The 18,103-nt window shown below is 45.2% G+C and overlaps 1 protein-coding gene across 1 annotated transcript in view; it reads right to left on the bottom strand.

Annotated features, from left to right (window-relative positions):
• The window catches only part of ADD2 (adducin 2), a 140,165-nt gene that overhangs the window by 79,974 nt on the left and 42,088 nt on the right, over window positions 1–18,103 (bottom strand). Inside the window, exon 2 of the mRNA XM_082257181.1 lies at window positions 270–421. The gene's annotated coding sequence lies outside the window, so the exon portion shown is untranslated. The remainder of the gene's footprint in view (window positions 1–269; window positions 422–18,103) is intronic.

Below are 18,103 nucleotides of genomic sequence, written 5' to 3'. Positions count from 1 at the left end.
TGGTTGTACACAAGTCGATACATGAATTGAAATTTGGTTGGTTCCCGTTGAACTGGCCAATTTTGGGTTCATGTATTGCTGGCTTTAGAAAAAGAAAAAAGAAAGTAAGGAAAATATGAGTGAGAAAATAAAGGACATAAAGCAATGTATGCAACTGCCAGCAAATGTTGACAAGTGTAAATAAATGCAAGTTTTGTCATATGACAGGGAACCTTCATTAGCAATTTGCGCTCTCTGATGTATATACAATGTACAATGTAACTACTCACTCTGTATATGGGCAGCAAGAAAATGGGCTCAGTAACCAGAGGCCTCCTGCTCCTGACAGCATGTGCCGGGTTCAGATGACTGTCCCATGGGGGGATATGATGTACACAAAACTCACTGGTGTCACTGCACTACTGAGGATCTCTCTTATGATCTGGTAGTAGAGGGAGGACAGATGGCTGTTTGCATTAGATAAACTCATCGCCTACTCCACCCACTCCTTTACACCCGTAACAGAATCTTAAAAAGCAAAATCAAGAACTATAAGAGAGCATATCGATAGCATGAGTGACAGAAGAAGTGTGGCTTCACAGGGAAATGCAAAAAAACACACAACTTGAAGGGTAACTCCACTTTCGTGGGGAAAAAAATAAAGAGAAAACAATATAACGTATACAATTGCAACACAAGTCATATTGTAATTGAATTTTATAAAAAATGACCTTTGCTTTTCAATCTGCAGCCGCTCTAATTTTCTGTAAAATGCAATGCAATATGGCTACCTGGAGGTGTTCTGTACACAAAATGTGTACTGACCACACCCCAGAAACATCATTTCCTGCTTGTGTGATTGGCTTACTGATTTTCCCAGAAGTCTGCACTAAGATACAAGTCAGATATCAGTCATCCCCTGCAACAAAAATTTCATTTTTGGTGAGATACTCCCAATAAGATCACGTCTAAAGGGATGCAGACCCAGCAGATTTCCTCAGAGCCCTTCAGGTGCAGCAGCTGATTGATAATTTTGAAGCCACTCCTATTAGACTTACTTTTCCACATGGAGACAAACACACAGGGATTTCTTCAGAATAAGACATGGTAGGAATCTGCAACAGTTTGTTAGAATCCCTGCAATGTACATAGTTTACCCGGCAGGGAATGCTTTTTTCTCAACAAAAGTGGAGTTACACTTTAAAGTGGAGTTCCACCTAAAAGTGGAACTTCTGCTTTAGGTGGTCCTAACCCCCTGACATGCCACATTTGGCATGTCATTTTTTGGGGGGGAGCGGGTACCTAGTTTTGACAGGTAACCGCTCCCACTTCCTCTCGGAGCGCCGCGGCGCCCTGAGCGGAAGTTCTCCTCTCCCCCTCCCTCCCTGCAATCTTCTGGGACATGTCAAAGGTCCCAGAAGATTGCCGGCCAATCACGGCGCATAGCGCAACTCGCGCATGCGCAGTGCGTACCCGGCTGTGAAGCCGCAAACTGTCACAGCCGGGTGCCCACAGCAGTGATGCCGGCGCCGAGGGAGAGGATCGAGGCTTCGGGCGGCCGCATCGCTGGACCGTTGGACAGGTGAGTGAAATGGCTGGAACTCCGCTTTAAGCTTGCTGTACATTGATCGAAATACAGCGAGTTCGGCAATGATCAAATTTGATCAGTGTGTGGCTGCAGCCAATCAGAATACAATGTCCCGGCAGTGTTGATTCCTCCATCGCACTTCTTTGGTTGAATGAAAAAAAAAAACACCATTTATGGTCATCTTTAAAAAGTGTGGGATTAAACAAAATAAAATAAACATTTATACTTACCTAGGTGGATGCAGCATCGATTTGATGCCAAATCTGTCCCCACCAACTCTACATCGAAATCTGAGCGATCGAAGTTAGCTCAGTTCTTGGGTCCTCTCTGAGTCCAAAGTGGTGATTGTCAGCTACTTCTCTCTGCTCTGCCCCTCCAATGTTTACTGGACTGTGAAGGAGGCAGATCCCAGCATTATTGTCAGGTTTCCTGAAGAGCCTGGACTGGCTTTGTGACGTCAACCGACCGCAGGCTTTAGGGATAGGTTATAGGTAATTTATGTTTAGGAACACTTTTTTGTAAAATTATTTTCAGCTACAAATTCCCTGCACTAACTACCAGATTAAAAAATACAAATCACATACATACATACATTTGCTAATTTTATACAAGGCTGGAGCAATCACATACTGTAAATCCATGGATCAATTTATATTATGTGTTTCTTTAATTAAGTGTACAAGTCCTTGTTCACGCGATTATATTTTGTATATAAAATGGGTGATGGGCGATAGACAGAAGGAGAGCTTTTTGCATTGTACTGGGAAAAGTCAGGCATTTACCAAGACAAAAAGCATCGTATGACATGCAGGAGCTAACAAGAAATGCATTTCATCATTTATTATTGTGATGCTAAACAGAACTCAGATTGGTAAATGTGGTTTACTGCACTTAGTACATTCTCCTAATTGTTAAGCCAGGAAATGCTTTATTGTGTAATGGTGCTGAGCTATTATTTTTATACAGGATTCCTGTGGCCCCACACCTAACATGACAGAGGGCTGCAGTAGGTAAATGACTGTATGGTGGTGAATATATATATATATATATATATATATATATATATATATATATATATACACATATATATATATATATATATACACACACACTATATTATATTATGTGGACAAGAATGCCTGGCTCGCAGTCTCTGCTCTAATTCCTCTCAAAGGTGTTTTATCGGGTTAAGGTCAGGACTCTGACAATGTCCATAAAGACATGGGTGAGCGAATTTTGGGTGGGGGAACTGGACTGGCTTGCACAGAGTCCCGACCTCAACCCGACACAACACCTTTGGGATGAATTAGAGCGGAGAATGAGAGCCAGGCCTTCTCGTCCACATCAGTGCCTGACCTCACAAATGCGCTTCTGGAAGAATGGTCTAACATTCCCATAGATACACTCCTAAACCTTGTGGATGGCCTTCCCAGAAGGATTTGAAGCTGTTATAGCTGCAAAGGGTGGGCCAACTCAATATTGAACCCTACGGACTAAGACTGGGATACCATTAAAGTTCATGTGCGTGTAAAGTCAGGTGGCCCTATACTTTTGGTAATATAGTGTATATATACTGTATATGTATATTGTTTCCGCCCCCTTACCCAACTCCCAGTACAAGGTATAATTTTGTAGTATTAAGCAATCTGTATGGAATTTGTTAATTATAATAAGCAAGGCAGTGAAATTTGGGCATCCAAAGGTATCAAGACCTTGGGGGATATATTTGTACGCAATAACGTGTTGAGATTTTCAATGCTACAGAGCAAATAGTACTCTCTCTTGCAGTTTCATCATCCTGCACATCTCAATTTGGTTTACGTAATACCACTCTCGCTGTTACGGGGCTCAAGTCTCCCCTGAGATCTGAATCCCTTTCTAGGGCACATTCAAGCAGTTAAAAAGCATTGCATCATCCTACCCACCCTGTGCTACTTAAATGTCGAGAGAAGTGGTCCCGAGATCTTACAACCCTGGATAATGAAGGCTGGGAGGATGTATGGGCTCAACCCTTCCAACCCTTGGTTTCAGCTAAGGATAAGCTCAAACAATATAAAATAGTGCACCATGTTTATCTTACACCAGCATAGCTGAAGGTTTTCGCCACCCAGCACTCGGACACCTGCTGGAGATGCTCCCACACCCCATACTACACACCCCCACACCCCGTATTACAGTATATAACTTACCTTATGAATAGTATGGTCCCTCAGGATGTGGGGGATTGTCTCTTGGGCCTGGTGGAGCCTCTAGCCAATCGCAGAATGACTAGAACATTGTTTAGTATTTTACTATTTTATGCCAGAAAGGTGATTGTCCATGTTCCCGCTTATCCTGGCCAGAGGGAAGACAATAATTAATTTGGTTCTACCATTTTATAAAGCTGCCTAGAATGGGGGGGGGGGGTGTCCCACCAAATTCAATAAAATTTGGTTCTTGAGGCTTGAAACCTTGGATTCAGCTGTCTAACCTCTCTCCTCTGGATGGCTATAGGGTCCCACTAGTCTTATACGAACCCATAAGTTGATGAGTCAATCCGTATGACTTTCCCTTTTCCTCTCTACTCCTGTTTTGTTACATCTCCTTATGCTATTTGGCAGGATATTCCGTTTTAAGTTTTTCTTCACATCGAAGGTGTGTATAGCTGTCACTCTTGTGCGGCCCTTATGGTTCTAAACTCCTGTCAATAATGTTACTATGTACACTCAGGAGTGGTAGAGTGTGGAGTGGAGCACTTGCTTATTTTCTCCGTTAGAAACACTTGCACTGATGTTTTGTATTTTTTTGTACTTTCTTGCTTTTTTTAGTACAATTTCTCTACTGCTTATATAACTGTTTAAAATCAATAAAAAATATAGATGCATCCAGTCTGTAAACAAAAGATCCACACCAGCAACAAAAAGATACTCCCTTTGCAACAATAGACCTCTCATGTAAGAATAGATCCACTCCAGAAATAATAGACATATACACTCAGTGCTGGAACTGCCTGGATCCTATCTCAGTTGATGCCCGATTAGGGAGGAAACACGTCAGAGAGGAGGCGCTGCATCGTCACCAGCAACAAAAAGATACTCCCTTTGCAACAATAGACCTCTCATGCAAGAATAGATCCACTCCAGCAATAATAGACCCCCATTAACACAGTAGATTCCCCAGCAAACCTGTCTTAACAGTAGATCTTCCTAGCAACATAAGACTCCTCCACAACAGTGGATCACCCCCAGTGACAATAGATCCCCCAGCAGACAGCATCAATTGACCCCCGGGACCATTTGCTAACATATACACTCAGTGCTGGAGGTGCTGGAACTGCGTACCACTGCGTTCCTGCTTAAAAAATGCCATATACTGTATATATATATATATATATACACACACACACTATACACACACACTATACACAGTATGCTAAAAATCACAAAGCTTTAACAGAAAGGTAAGAATCTTAATATCAGCCATGTGGCTGTCATTTTCATTCTCATTGGACTTAAAAATAACTTACAATTTTGTTGGCTTTGTAAACTGAGTCTTACGTGAGACAATTCATGTGTTCTACAACTCTGTATTTCAAGGGGAATAAAGTTATCTTTTAGCTGTACTTGTTCCTCAATCGTATCATATGATTTCAAACCATTCAGGGATTCTTGCAATTAACTGTTATACCCTACTATTTAGTACAAGAGAGGCCCGGAGTAAAGGAGAGAAGAGACATGGACGGAGGGCCGGCATGACAGGGGTTAAAGGGGTTTGGGACAAGGAGGAGTTTTCAGCCCAGTACGATAGAAAATATAAGTGCTGGGACTTTTCATCAGTGTTTTGGCCAGGAAGGGGTGGAGCTACAGGGAGAGGTCAAGCTAGGGGCCTCAGGAAGTCTTCAGTCTGAGGAAAGCTGCATTGGAGAATATTTCCCACCCTCCCTCCCATTTTCTTGTATTTTCTTGTTTTTTCTGACTTTTGGTGGTGCGGTCCACCACCCTTGTTTTTGGTTTTTTTTTTAATAGAGGCTTTCTTCTTTTGGGGTGGTTCTTTGTCAGGGAAGCAAGCGGGGTACAAGGTCCTGGTAGGTTAGCATAGTGCCAACTTATACTTGGTAGGGACCCGTCTGAGGTACGGCTCCCTGATGGTGCAAATTGATACTTGGTAGGGAGGGACCCCTCTGAGGTACGGCTCCCTGATGGTGCAAACTTATACTTGGTAGGGACCCGTCTGAGGTACAGCTCCCTGATGGTGCAAACTTATACTTGGTAGGGACCCGTCTGAGGTATGGCTCCCTGATGGTGCAAACTTATACTTGATAAGGACCCGTCTGAGGTACGGCTCCCTGATGGTGCAAACTTATACTTGGTAGGGACCCGTCTGAGGTACGGCTCCCTGATGGTGCAAATTGATACTTGGTAGGGAGGGACCCCTCTGAGGTACGGCTCCCTGATGGTGCAAACTTATACTTGGTAGGGACCCGTCTGAGGTACAGCTCCCTGATGGTGCAAACTTATACTTGGTAGGGACCCGTCTGAGGTATGGCTCCCTGATGGTGCAAACTTATACTTGATAAGGACCCGTCTGAGGTACGGCTCCCTGATGGTGCAAACTTATACTTGGTAGGGACCCGTCTGAGGTACGGCTCCCTGATGGTGCAAACTGATACTTGGTAGGGAGGGACCCCTCTGAGGTACGGCTCCCTGATGGTGCAAACTTATACTTGGTAGGGACCCGTCTGAGGTACGGCTCTCTGATGGTGCAAACTGATACTTGGTAGGGAGGGACCCCTCTGAGGTATGGCTCCCTGATGGTGCAAACTTATACTTGATAAGGATCCGTCTGAGGTACGGCTCCCTGATGGTGCAAACTTATACTTGGTAGGGACCCGTCTGAGGTACGGCTCCCTGATGGTGCAAACTTATACTTGGTAGGGACCCGTCTGAGGTACGGCTCCCTGATGGTGCAAACTTATACTTGGTAGGGACCCGTCTGAGGTACGGCTCCCTGATGGTGCAAATTGATACTTGGTAGGGAGGGACCCCTCTGAGGTACGGCTCCCTGATGGTGCAAACTTATACTTGGTAGGGACCCGTCTGAGGTACAGCTCCCTGATGGTGCAAACTTATACTTGGTAGGGACCCGTCTGAGGTATGGCTCCCTGATGGTGCAAACTTATACTTGATAAGGACCCGTCTGAGGTACGGCTCCCTGATGGTGCAAACTTATACTTGATAAGGACCCGTCTGAGGTACGGCTCCCTGATGGTGCAAACTTATACTTGGTAGGGACCCGTCTGAGGTACGGCTCCCTGATGGTGCAAATTGATACTTGGTAGGGAGGGACCCCTCTGAGGTACGGCTCCCTGATGGTGCAAACTTATACTTGGTAGGGACCCGTCTGAGGTACAGCTCCCTGATGGTGCAAACTTATACTTGGTAGGGACCCGTCTGAGGTATGGCTCCCTGATGGTGCAAACTTATACTTGATAAGGACCCGTCTGAGGTACGGCTCCCTGATGGTGCAAACTTATACTTGGTAGGGACCCGTCTGAGGTACGGCTCCCTGATGGTGCAAACTGATACTTGGTAGGGAGGGACCCCTCTGAGGTACGGCTCCCTGATGGTGCAAACTTATACTTGGTAGGGACCCGTCTGAGGTACGGCTCCCTGATGGTGCAAACTGATACTTGGTAGGGAGGGACCCCTCTGAGGTACGGCTCCCTGATGGTGCAAACTTATACTTGGTAGGGACCCGTCTGAGGTACGGCTCTCTGATGGTGCAAACTGATACTTGGTAGGGAGGGACCCCTCTGAGGTATGGCTCCCTCATGGTGCAAACTTATACTTGATAAGGATCCGTCTGAGGTACGGCTCCCTGATGGTGCAAACTTATACTTGGTAGGGACCCGTCTGAGGTACGGCTCCCTGATGGTGCAAACTTATACTTGGTAGGGACCCGTCTGAGGTACGGCTCCCTGATGGTGCAAACTTATACTTGGTAGGGACCCGTCTGAGGTACGGCTCCCTGATGGTGCAAATTGATACTTGGTAGGGAGGGACCCCTCTGAGGTACGGCTCCCTGATGGTGCAAACTTATACTTGGTAGGGACCCGTCTGAGGTACAGCTCCCTGATGGTGCAAACTTATACTTGGTAGGGACCCGTCTGAGGTATGGCTCCCTGATGGTGCAAACTTATACTTGATAAGGACCCGTCTGAGGTACGGCTCCCTGATGGTGCAAACTTATACTTGGTAGGGACCCGTCTGAGGTATGGCTCCCTGATGGTGCAAACTTATACTTGATAAGGACCCGTCTGAGGTACGGCTCCCTGATGGTGCAAACTTATACTTGGTAGGGACCCGTCTGAGGTACGGCTCCCTGATGGTGCAAATTGATACTTGGTAGGGAGGGACCCCTCTGAGGTACGGCTCCCTGATGGTGCAAACTTATACTTGGTAGGGACCCGTCTGAGGTACAGCTCCCTGATGGTGCAAACTTATACTTGGTAGGGACCCGTCTGAGGTATGGCTCCCTGATGGTGCAAACTTATACTTGATAAGGACCCGTCTGAGGTACGGCTCCCTGATGGTGCAAACTTATACTTGGTAGGGACCCGTCTGAGGTACGGCTCCCTGATGGTGCAAATTGATACTTGGTAGGGAGGGACCCCTCTGAGGTACGGCTCCCTGATGGTGCAAACTTATACTTGGTAGGGACCCGTCTGAGGTACAGCTCCCTGATGGTGCAAACTTATACTTGGTAGGGACCCGTCTGAGGTATGGCTCCCTGATGGTGCAAACTTATACTTGATAAGGACCCGTCTGAGGTACGGCTCCCTGATGGTGCAAACTTATACTTGGTAGGGACCCGTCTGAGGTACGGCTCCCTGATGGTGCAAACTGATACTTGGTAGGGAGGGACCCCTCTGAGGTACGGCTCCCTGATGGTGCAAACTTATACTTGGTAGGGACCCGTCTGAGGTACGGCTCTCTGATGGTGCAAACTGATACTTGGTAGGGAGGGACCCCTCTGAGGTATGGCTCCCTGATGGTGCAAACTTATACTTGATAAGGATCCGTCTGAGGTACGGCTCCCTGATGGTGCAAACTTATACTTGGTAGGGACCCGTCTGAGGTACGGCTCCCTGATGGTGCAAACTTATACTTGGTAGGGACCCGTCTGAGGTACGGCTCCCTGATGGTGCAAACTTATACTTGGTAGGGACCCGTCTGAGGTACGGCTCCCTGATGGTGCAAATTGATACTTGGTAGGGAGGGACCCCTCTGAGGTACGGCTCCCTGATGGTGCAAACTTATACTTGGTAGGGACCCGTCTGAGGTACAGCTCCCTGATGGTGCAAACTTATACTTGGTAGGGACCCGTCTGAGGTATGGCTCCCTGATGGTGCAAACTTATACTTGATAAGGACCCGTCTGAGGTACGGCTCCCTGATGGTGCAAACTTATACTTGGTAGGGACCCGTCTGAGGTACGGCTCCCTGATGGTGCAAATTGATACTTGGTAGGGAGGGACCCCTCTGAGGTACGGCTCCCTGATGGTGCAAACTTATACTTGGTAGGGACCCGTCTGAGGTACAGCTCCCTGATGGTGCAAACTTATACTTGGTAGGGACCCGTCTGAGGTATGGCTCCCTGATGGTGCAAACTTATACTTGATAAGGACCCGTCTGAGGTACGGCTCCCTGATGGTGCAAACTTATACTTGGTAGGGACCCGTCTGAGGTACGGCTCCCTGATGGTGCAAACTGATACTTGGTAGGGAGGGACCCCTCTGAGGTACGGCTCCCTGATGGTGCAAACTTATACTTGGTAGGGACCCGTCTGAGGTACGGCTCCCTGATGGTGCAAACTGATACTTGGTAGGGAGGGACCCCTCTGAGGTATGGCTCCCTGATGGTGCAAACTTATACTTGATAAGGATCCGTCTGAGGTACGGCTCCCTGATGGTGCAAACTTATACTTGGTAGGGACCCGTCTGAGGTACGGCTCCCTGATGGTGCAAACTTATACTTGGTAGGGACCCGTCTGAGGTACGGCTCCCTGATGGTGCAAACTTATACTAGGTAGGGACCCGTCTGAGGTACGGCTCCCTGATGGTGCAAACTTATACTTGGTAGGGACCCGTCTGAGGTACGGCTCCCTGATGGTGCAAACGTATACTTGTTAGGGACCCGTCTGAGGTACGGCTCCCTGATGGTGCAAACTTATACTTGGTAGGGACCCATCTGAGGTACGGCTCCCTGATGGTGCAAACTTATACTTGGTAGGGACCCGTCTGAGGTACAGCTCCCTGATGGTGCAAACTTATACTTGGTAGGGACCCGTCTGAGGTACGGCTCCCTGATGGTGCAAACTTATACTTGGTAGGGACCCGTCTGAGGTACAGCTCCCTGATGGTGCAAACTTATATTTGGTAGGGACCCGTCTGAGGTACGGCTCCCAGTAGTTGGCATGTTGGTACCTGCGACTGGTTGTCTCCGAGTCGGTGCTGTGGCGGCTGGAGGCCTAATTAAGTTGGACGCAGGTATCTCCTTCTTTGATGCCTACCGGGTCCTTATGGCTCCAGTAAAAAACTGGGTTTAACGTGTTATTTACCTGTTATGTATACAATTTGTTAATAAAAGGCTGCTATGGCCATTTAAATCCAACCTGTGGTCATGTGGTTATTTATAATGGAGGAGGAGAGTGACGGTCAGAGCAAAATGGAGACAAATCATCTTTAATCCCCTAGTCATGCCTTTTCACACACTGTGATGAGTAATACTGCTGTTCAAAAATGCTTATGCTATAAGGAAACACAGATGATGTGCAGAGTGCAGCAACACCAAGTAATGGATAAATGAAAGATTAAAGACTAAGTTCACCTGCAAAAAAATAAATAAATGCAGATTTGCAGAAAAATTTGCTTTTATATATATTTTTTTTTTGCAAATCAGCCTGCAAGGCCTTGCAATTGTGCAAGCTCTGATGTACCGACTTTCAGTTAGAGAGGTGGAGGAAGTGTCAATGGACTATGAGTTTGGGGATTACCGTACCTAGTTTTCACAGATAACCACTTCCGCTCAGACCACCTAGGTGATCTGAGCAGAAGTTCTCCCTCCCTCCCTGTAATCTTATGGGACACGTCACAGGTCCCAGAAGATTGCCCGACCATTCCATAGCAGTGTTAATTTCGTCGACTAAAACCGACTAAAACGTTTTTGTCGACTAAATGAACACAATTTTAGTAGACTAAAATACGACTAAAACTAAAATAATTCAGATGACTAAAATACGACTAAAACTAAAATGGCATTTTAGTCTTAAGACTAAAATACGACTAAAACTAAAATGGCATTTTAGTCATAAGTCTATAACTAAAACTAAATTGAAATTTGCTGCCAAAATTAACACTGGTGTAGTGCTGTGCTAGTGCATGCTCAAAGCTTAATATCATAAATAATAACATATTAGATTTTTCACTCCAGGACCAGCAGTAGTATATAATGCTTAAATAATGCATTACAAATTACAATTGAACTACACCCATTCGATTATAGATGACTAAAATGAAAGATGTTTTAGTCGACTAAAATGTACTGGAGTTTTAGTCGACTAAATACGACTAAAACTAAAACACTTGCAGAAGACTAAAATGGGACTAAAACTAAAATGCCATTTTAGTCCTAAGACTAAGACTAAAACTAAATTGAAATTTGCTGCCAAAATTAACACTGTTCCATAGACGCAGCGAGACTCGTGCATGCGGCGTGTGTAGCCAGCTGTGAAGCTGCAATCTGTCACAGCCAGGTTCCCACAGTTATAATGCTGGTGCCGGTGACAGAAGTGGGAGAGAATTGAGGGTTCGGGCAGCCACATCCTTGGATCCTGGGACAGGTGAGTGTGTGTTTATTAAAAGTCAGCATACTTTTTGTAGCTGCTGACTTTTAATAAACAGAAAAATGACTGGAGCTCCGCTCTAAAAGTGGAGTTAGCCTTTAAAGCTGATTTCCTGGTATGATCTTTATTGCAGCTTAGCACAATGTAAGCATGCATATTTCAAACCTTAGGGCCCCCTGAGGAAGCCGACAATCACTGTAATAGCACCAACTTACACACTACTACAGCGATAGCTGCTATAGTCCGGGTCCAAGTGACTTTCCCTCTGCACACTGACCTTAAGGGGTCTTTTGCTTGGCACTGCCTCTATTCACAAATGACGCTTTGTCATTTTTTAAATGAATACAAGGCATACTTTTATTGGACCTGGTTGAGGGGAGGAATGTCAGGATCTCAATCATGTCCAATCAGAGAACCCCTTGTATTCGAGTATAAAGGAGTAAGCGCCTGTAATCTGCATGCAGAGGGGAAGCTGCACAGGACCTATAAGATAGCAGCTATCACTGTAATAGTGCTGACTAGAGATGGACGAACATCGGCCGGGGCGGTTCGCGAACGCCAGCCGCAAATTTTCTCAAAAGTCCGCGAACCGCGAGTTCACGGCGGGCCCCATTGACTTTAATGGGAGGCGAACTTTAAAAACCTTTAGGTCATATTTGCAGCCACAAAAGATGTACTAGCTGTGCACAAATAGTCCCAGCACATGGACAATGTCATAACAGAAGTATTGCAAATGAAAAAGTTGCCCTAAATTTTTTTTTTTTTTATAAATCAGCCAGAACTGACAGCAGCCGGTAAATACATTGTCTAATACATATAGGGTCCATTCACACATCTGTAAAATGGGTCTGCATCCATTCCACAATTTAGCGGAACCTTTATAGACCCATTGTTTTTCATTTCCAGTCTGAAAAATTAGGCATTCACAGGATAAAGAAGTAAGTGTCGGCCATTCCAGGCCCCAAAAATTAGCCCACATGCGTTCACCTGACAGCTAAGAACGGAGTATTCTGTGGCTGAAGGTACATTAGGCTTTTACAGGATACAGAATTGTCGGCCAGTATTGGCCCCAAAAATTATCCCACATGGGTTTAACTGACAGCAAAGAACTTCGTTTTTGATGGATAGAGGTACAGTAGGCATTCACAGGATACATAAATAAGTGTCGGCCTGTATAGGCTCCAAAAATTAGCTCACATGGTTTGAACTGACAGCAAAGAACTTTGTTTTTGATGGCTACAGGTACAGTAGGCGTTCACAGGATACATAAGTAAGTGTCGGCCTGTATAGGCTCCAAAAATTAGCTCACGTGGTTTGAACTAACAGCAAAGAACTTCGTTTTTGATGGCTAGAGGTACAGTAGGCATTGACAGTTCACAGAACAGTAAGTGTCAGCCTGTAAAGGCTGCAAAAATTAGCTCACATGGGTTGAACTGACAGCAAAGAACGTAGTATATGATGGCTAGAGGTACAGTAGGCGTTAACAGTATACATAAGTAAGTGGCGACCTGTATAGGCTCCAAAAATTAGCTCACATGGGTTGAACTGACAGCAAAGAACTTTGTTTTTGATGGCTAGAGGTACAGTAGGTGTTCACAGTATACACAAGTAAGTGGCGACCTGTATAGGCTGCAAAAATTAGCTCACATGGGTTGAACTGACAGCAAAGAACTTCGTTTTTGATGGCTAGAGGTACAGTAGGCATTCACAGTACTGAGAACGGTAAGTGTCGGCCTGTATAAGCGGCAAAAATTAACTCACATGGGTTGAACTGACAGCAAAGAACATAGTATATGATGATAAATCACAGTATTGCTGCGCTAAAAACTCAAAATAAATGATATATATAATCTAAAATATGGAAGCAGCCACACAAATCCAGAATAGCACAGATTCAAAAGCAAATAATGTGATAACTGCGGCGCTATAACCAAATGTCCCAAGTGAATTGGACGAAAGCAATCCTTTAGGTGTCCACTGCAAACCCAAAGAAATGTGAAGGACCACAGAACCGGAGAACCGCCACCAAGCACTCAGATAACACAGCTTCTTACCAGATAACAATGATCCCTTTAATAGAGATCAAAAGAAAGCCAGATGCATAGAGGTGAAACACGATCCTCCCCTCACAGGTCCGGGACTGACAGGATTCAACCGTGTGTGTAATGTAAAACAAAGAGCAGGGACACTCTCATAGCGCAGACTGCACGAAATGTTTATTGCCACACACGATTTAAAAACACTTACAGTATTGAAGAGAATACAGGCATCTCAAGTAAATAATGAGAGCTCCTCTCCGCGTGTCGTGCTGGATAACCGAAAAGATGGCCGCCACGTCGTAGTATATGATGGCTAGAGGTACAGAAGGCATTCACAGTACACAGAACAGTAAGTGTCGGCCTGTATAGGCCCCAAAAATTAGCCATTCAATGGACGTGAAATGCCTTTTATGCCGCTGTATTTAGCGAAGACAAGGACCAGGAATTGTTGTGGGTTGATGGCGGTCTGGCAGATATTTGTGGCCTGTGATGAGGAATTGAATGAAACATGGTCTACTGGTGGTCACATGTGTTGAATTCCTCAGAGATCCATGCCTCATTCATTTTTATAAATGTGAGGTAGTCTACACTGTCATGAGCTAGGCGAGTGCGCTTATCGGTTACGACCCCCCCTGCTGCGCTGAACGTCTTTTCGGACAGGACACTGGACGGGGGGCAAGCCAACAGTTCCATTGCAAATTGTGCAAGCTCTGGCCAGAGGTCAAGCCTGCCCACCCAGTAGTTCAGGGGTTCATCACTCCTCAGAGCGTCCACATCGGCCGTTAACCCGATGTAGTCAGACACCTGTCGGACACCTTTTTTTACGCTCCAACATTTGAGCCACAGAAGCCTGCCTTTTTCCAGAACAACGTGACGACGGCATCATGGAAGGTGGAGTGTTGGACAACTGTGAGGAGACAGGAGAAGGAGAAGAGGCTGGACGGTGAGAGCATGGAGTGTGGCTTTGTGGGTTATGACAGTGTTGCTCCCACTGGGCTTGGTGATGGCGGATTTCAGGTGCCTTCTTAAGGCGGTTGTCCCTAGGTGAGTGTTGGGCTTACCGCGACTTATGCGTTGACTGCAAAGGCTGCAGATGGCAACACTGGTGTCAGCAACGGACACATTAAAAAAAGCCCACACTGAGGAGCCACGTGCCGGCGTTCTGGGAGCGCCAGATGTGACTGTACATGGTTGATGGCTCACTCCTGATACATTTGCAGTCTGCTTTGTACCTCTTGTGCAATGCAAGTTCTGCCTGCCTCTCCTCCCTATCTGCCGGTCCGTCAGTCTGCCAGTTCTACAAATAATTGGCCAGTAACTGTTGTCACTGTGTGTAGCACTGTTTACACAGCAAGAGGCCAACTTTTTGCAGGACTAAAATACACTCTTAGAAAAATATACTGTTAAATAACACCCCACTTCAATATGTGGTATTGGGGGGCCATTGGTGTATCACACCAGTTCAAAAAATTGGCCAGTGAGTTTGGCGCTGTGTGTACCAGACTTCACTCAGCAAACGAGGCAATATTGTTGCATGACACAAATACACTTGTAAAAGTTTACTCAGATAACACCCCACTTCAATATGTGGTATTGGGGGGCCATTGGTGTATCACACCAGTTCAAAAAATTGGCCAGTGAGTTTGGCGCTGTGTGTACCAGACTTCACTCAGCAAACGAGGCAATATTGTTGCATGACACAAATACACTTGTAAAAGTTTACTCAGATAACACCCCACTTTAATATGTGGTATTGGGGGGCCATTGGTGTATCACACCAGTTCAAAAAATTGGCCAGTGAGTTTGGCGCTGTGTGTACCAGACTTCACTCAGCAAACGAGGAAATATTGTTGCATGACACAAATACACTTGTAAAAGTTTACTCAGATAACACCCCACTTCAATATGTGGTATTGGGGGGCCACAGGTTTATTACACCAGTTCTACAAATAATTGGCCAGTAACTGTTGTCACTCTGTGTAGCACTGTTTACACAGCAAGAGGCCAAATTTTTGCAGGACTAAAATACACTCTTAGAAAAATATACTGTTAGATAACACCCCACTTCAATATGTGGTATTGGGGGGGCCACAGGTTTATCACACCAGTTCAAAAAATTGGCCAGTGAGTTTGGCGCTGTGTGTACCAGACTTCACTCAGCAAATGAGGCAATATTGTTGCATGACACAAATACACTTGTAAAACTTTACTCAGATAACAGCCCACTTCAATATGTGGTATTGGGGGGCCATTGGTGTATCACACCAGTTCAAAAAATTGGCCAGTGAGTTTGGCGCTGTGTGTACCAAACTTCACTCAGCAAACGAGGCAATATTGTTGCATGACACAAATACACTTGTAAAAGTTTACTCAGATAACACCCCACTTTAATATGTGGTATTGGGGGGCCATTGGTGTATCACACCAGTTCAAAAAATTGGCCAGTGAGTTTGGCGCTGTGTGTACCAAACTTCACTCAGCAAACGAGGCAATATTGTTGCATGACACAAATACACTTGTAAAAGTTTACTCAGATAACACCCCACTTTAATATGTGGTATTGGGGGGGGGGGGCAATTGGTCTATCACACCAGTTATAATACATTATAAGTGCTCACTGTGTGTAGTGTTGCGCTCGGTCTCACCACCACACCTGTCACAATGCTGCACAGTGCACAATAATACTACTAATCCACCATAATATGCTTTCTACAAAGTATATTATACCGTGGATTACCCCCCCTTTTTAGTGCACTGCACTGCACAGCAATACCAAAAAATTTGCAGCCCTTTAAATGACTTTTGTGGACATTAACAGAGCGATTTGTGTCACTGATGACGATCTCTAACTGCCCCTACAGCAACCACTGGATACCTCTCCCTATACTAAAGAGACTGTAATAGACCCTATAACGACATTGGAGCACTTTTTATGGACTTTTGTGGACATTAACAGAACGATTTGTGTCACTGCAGATGACGATCTCTAACTGCCCCTACAGCACAGACCGGATACCTGTCCCTATACTAAAGAGACTGTAATAGACCCTATAACGACATTGGAGCACTTTAAATGACTTTTGTGGACATTAACAGAGCGATTTGTGTCACTGCTGACGATCTCTAACTACCCATACAGCAACCACTGGATACCTCTCCCTATACTAAAGAGACTGTAATAGACCCTATAACGACATTGGAGCACTTTAAATGACTTTTGTGGACATTAACAGAACGATTTTGTCACTGCAGATGACAATCTCTAACTGCCCCTACAGCACAGACTGGATAATCTGTCCCTATATTGAAGAGAGACTTGACCTATACCGATATACCAGCCCTGAAAAGGACTTTTGTGGACATTAAGATAGCGATTTGTGTGACTTCAGCCGATCTCTAACTGCCCCTAAAGCAACCACTGGATACCTGTCCCTAACCTGAAAAGAGACTGTAGAAGGCCTATACCGAAATACCAGCCCTGAAAAGGACCCCTCCCTACACTGGCAAAAAGCGGAATGTGAAATGGCCACCAGGTCAGGTCTATTTATAGGGTAGGGGGACTGTCCATGTGCTGGAATGTTTCAATTGGCTGTCCCGTTCCACCTGACGGCTGTGTCATGGGTCAAAGTTCTCACCAATGTAAACTAATATGGCCGCCACGAACGACGCCATGTGTTCGCAAATTTGGCGGGTAGCGAACAAGCAAAATTTGCCGCGAACCGACCACCGGGCGAACCGCAAGGCCATCCCTAGTGCTGACTACTACAGTGATGATCACCTTCCTCAGATGTCCCACAGGTATGAGATATGCATACTGACATTGTGCCAAACTGGACTAGTGTAAGTGTGCAATAAGGAGCATGCCTGGAGTTTGGCATTGAGTCTGATTGCTTAGGGTTGCCTTACTTCTTCAATTAAGGTGATGTTATGACTTCAGCTTTTCAGCATATGAGATACTATTAGAGACAACAATGCCATCCATATAATAAACATGATCTACAATTGAATGTGTTCCATAGTATTCCTGTGACTTCGAGTTCTAAAAGCTAGCAGAGTCTTTTTCCCTTTTATTGCATTGTTTCAAGATCTTATGAAGGAAAACATAATTTCCTAATGCTGTGACTGTCGCAGTACAGTCTGTTGACACAGCAGTGCTGTGCTGGAGAAGATGCTTTCCTTGGCTCTCAGTGTTAACCAGAAGGCTGCTGCCATATCTACTCTCCACTCTGCCTTGTGTAATGGTTGATGATAGGTAGTAGTGTGCGTATTTTATACTGCATGAGCACACTGACACAATTGGGAGATCCTGCTTTGTTCAATACAGCCCTCCAAAGATCCTAACCTCCAGTAGAATGTAAATCCATTTTCCTGGATCTATTGACCTTCTCCAGGCATTTCAGATTTTCCTCTTTGTCATCTACTGTATATAGCTTTTCCTTGACCTACTGTTACTCCATCAGTTTTCTGGTTTTAATGTAAGTGTATTAGTGGTGTGCAATTCATTGGAATAATAAAAAGTTACACATAAATATCTCCTAAACGGTGCATGTTTAGAAGATATTTACTGTACAGTACCTATAGGTAAGCCTTATCATAGGCTTACCTAAAGGTACAAG

This window comes from Pelophylax lessonae (genome assembly GCF_965119305.1).
Source record: "Pelophylax lessonae genome assembly, chromosome: 4".
NCBI lineage: Eukaryota > Metazoa > Chordata > Amphibia > Anura > Ranidae > Pelophylax > Pelophylax lessonae.
This window is presented reverse-complemented; position numbering and strand designations above follow the sequence as displayed.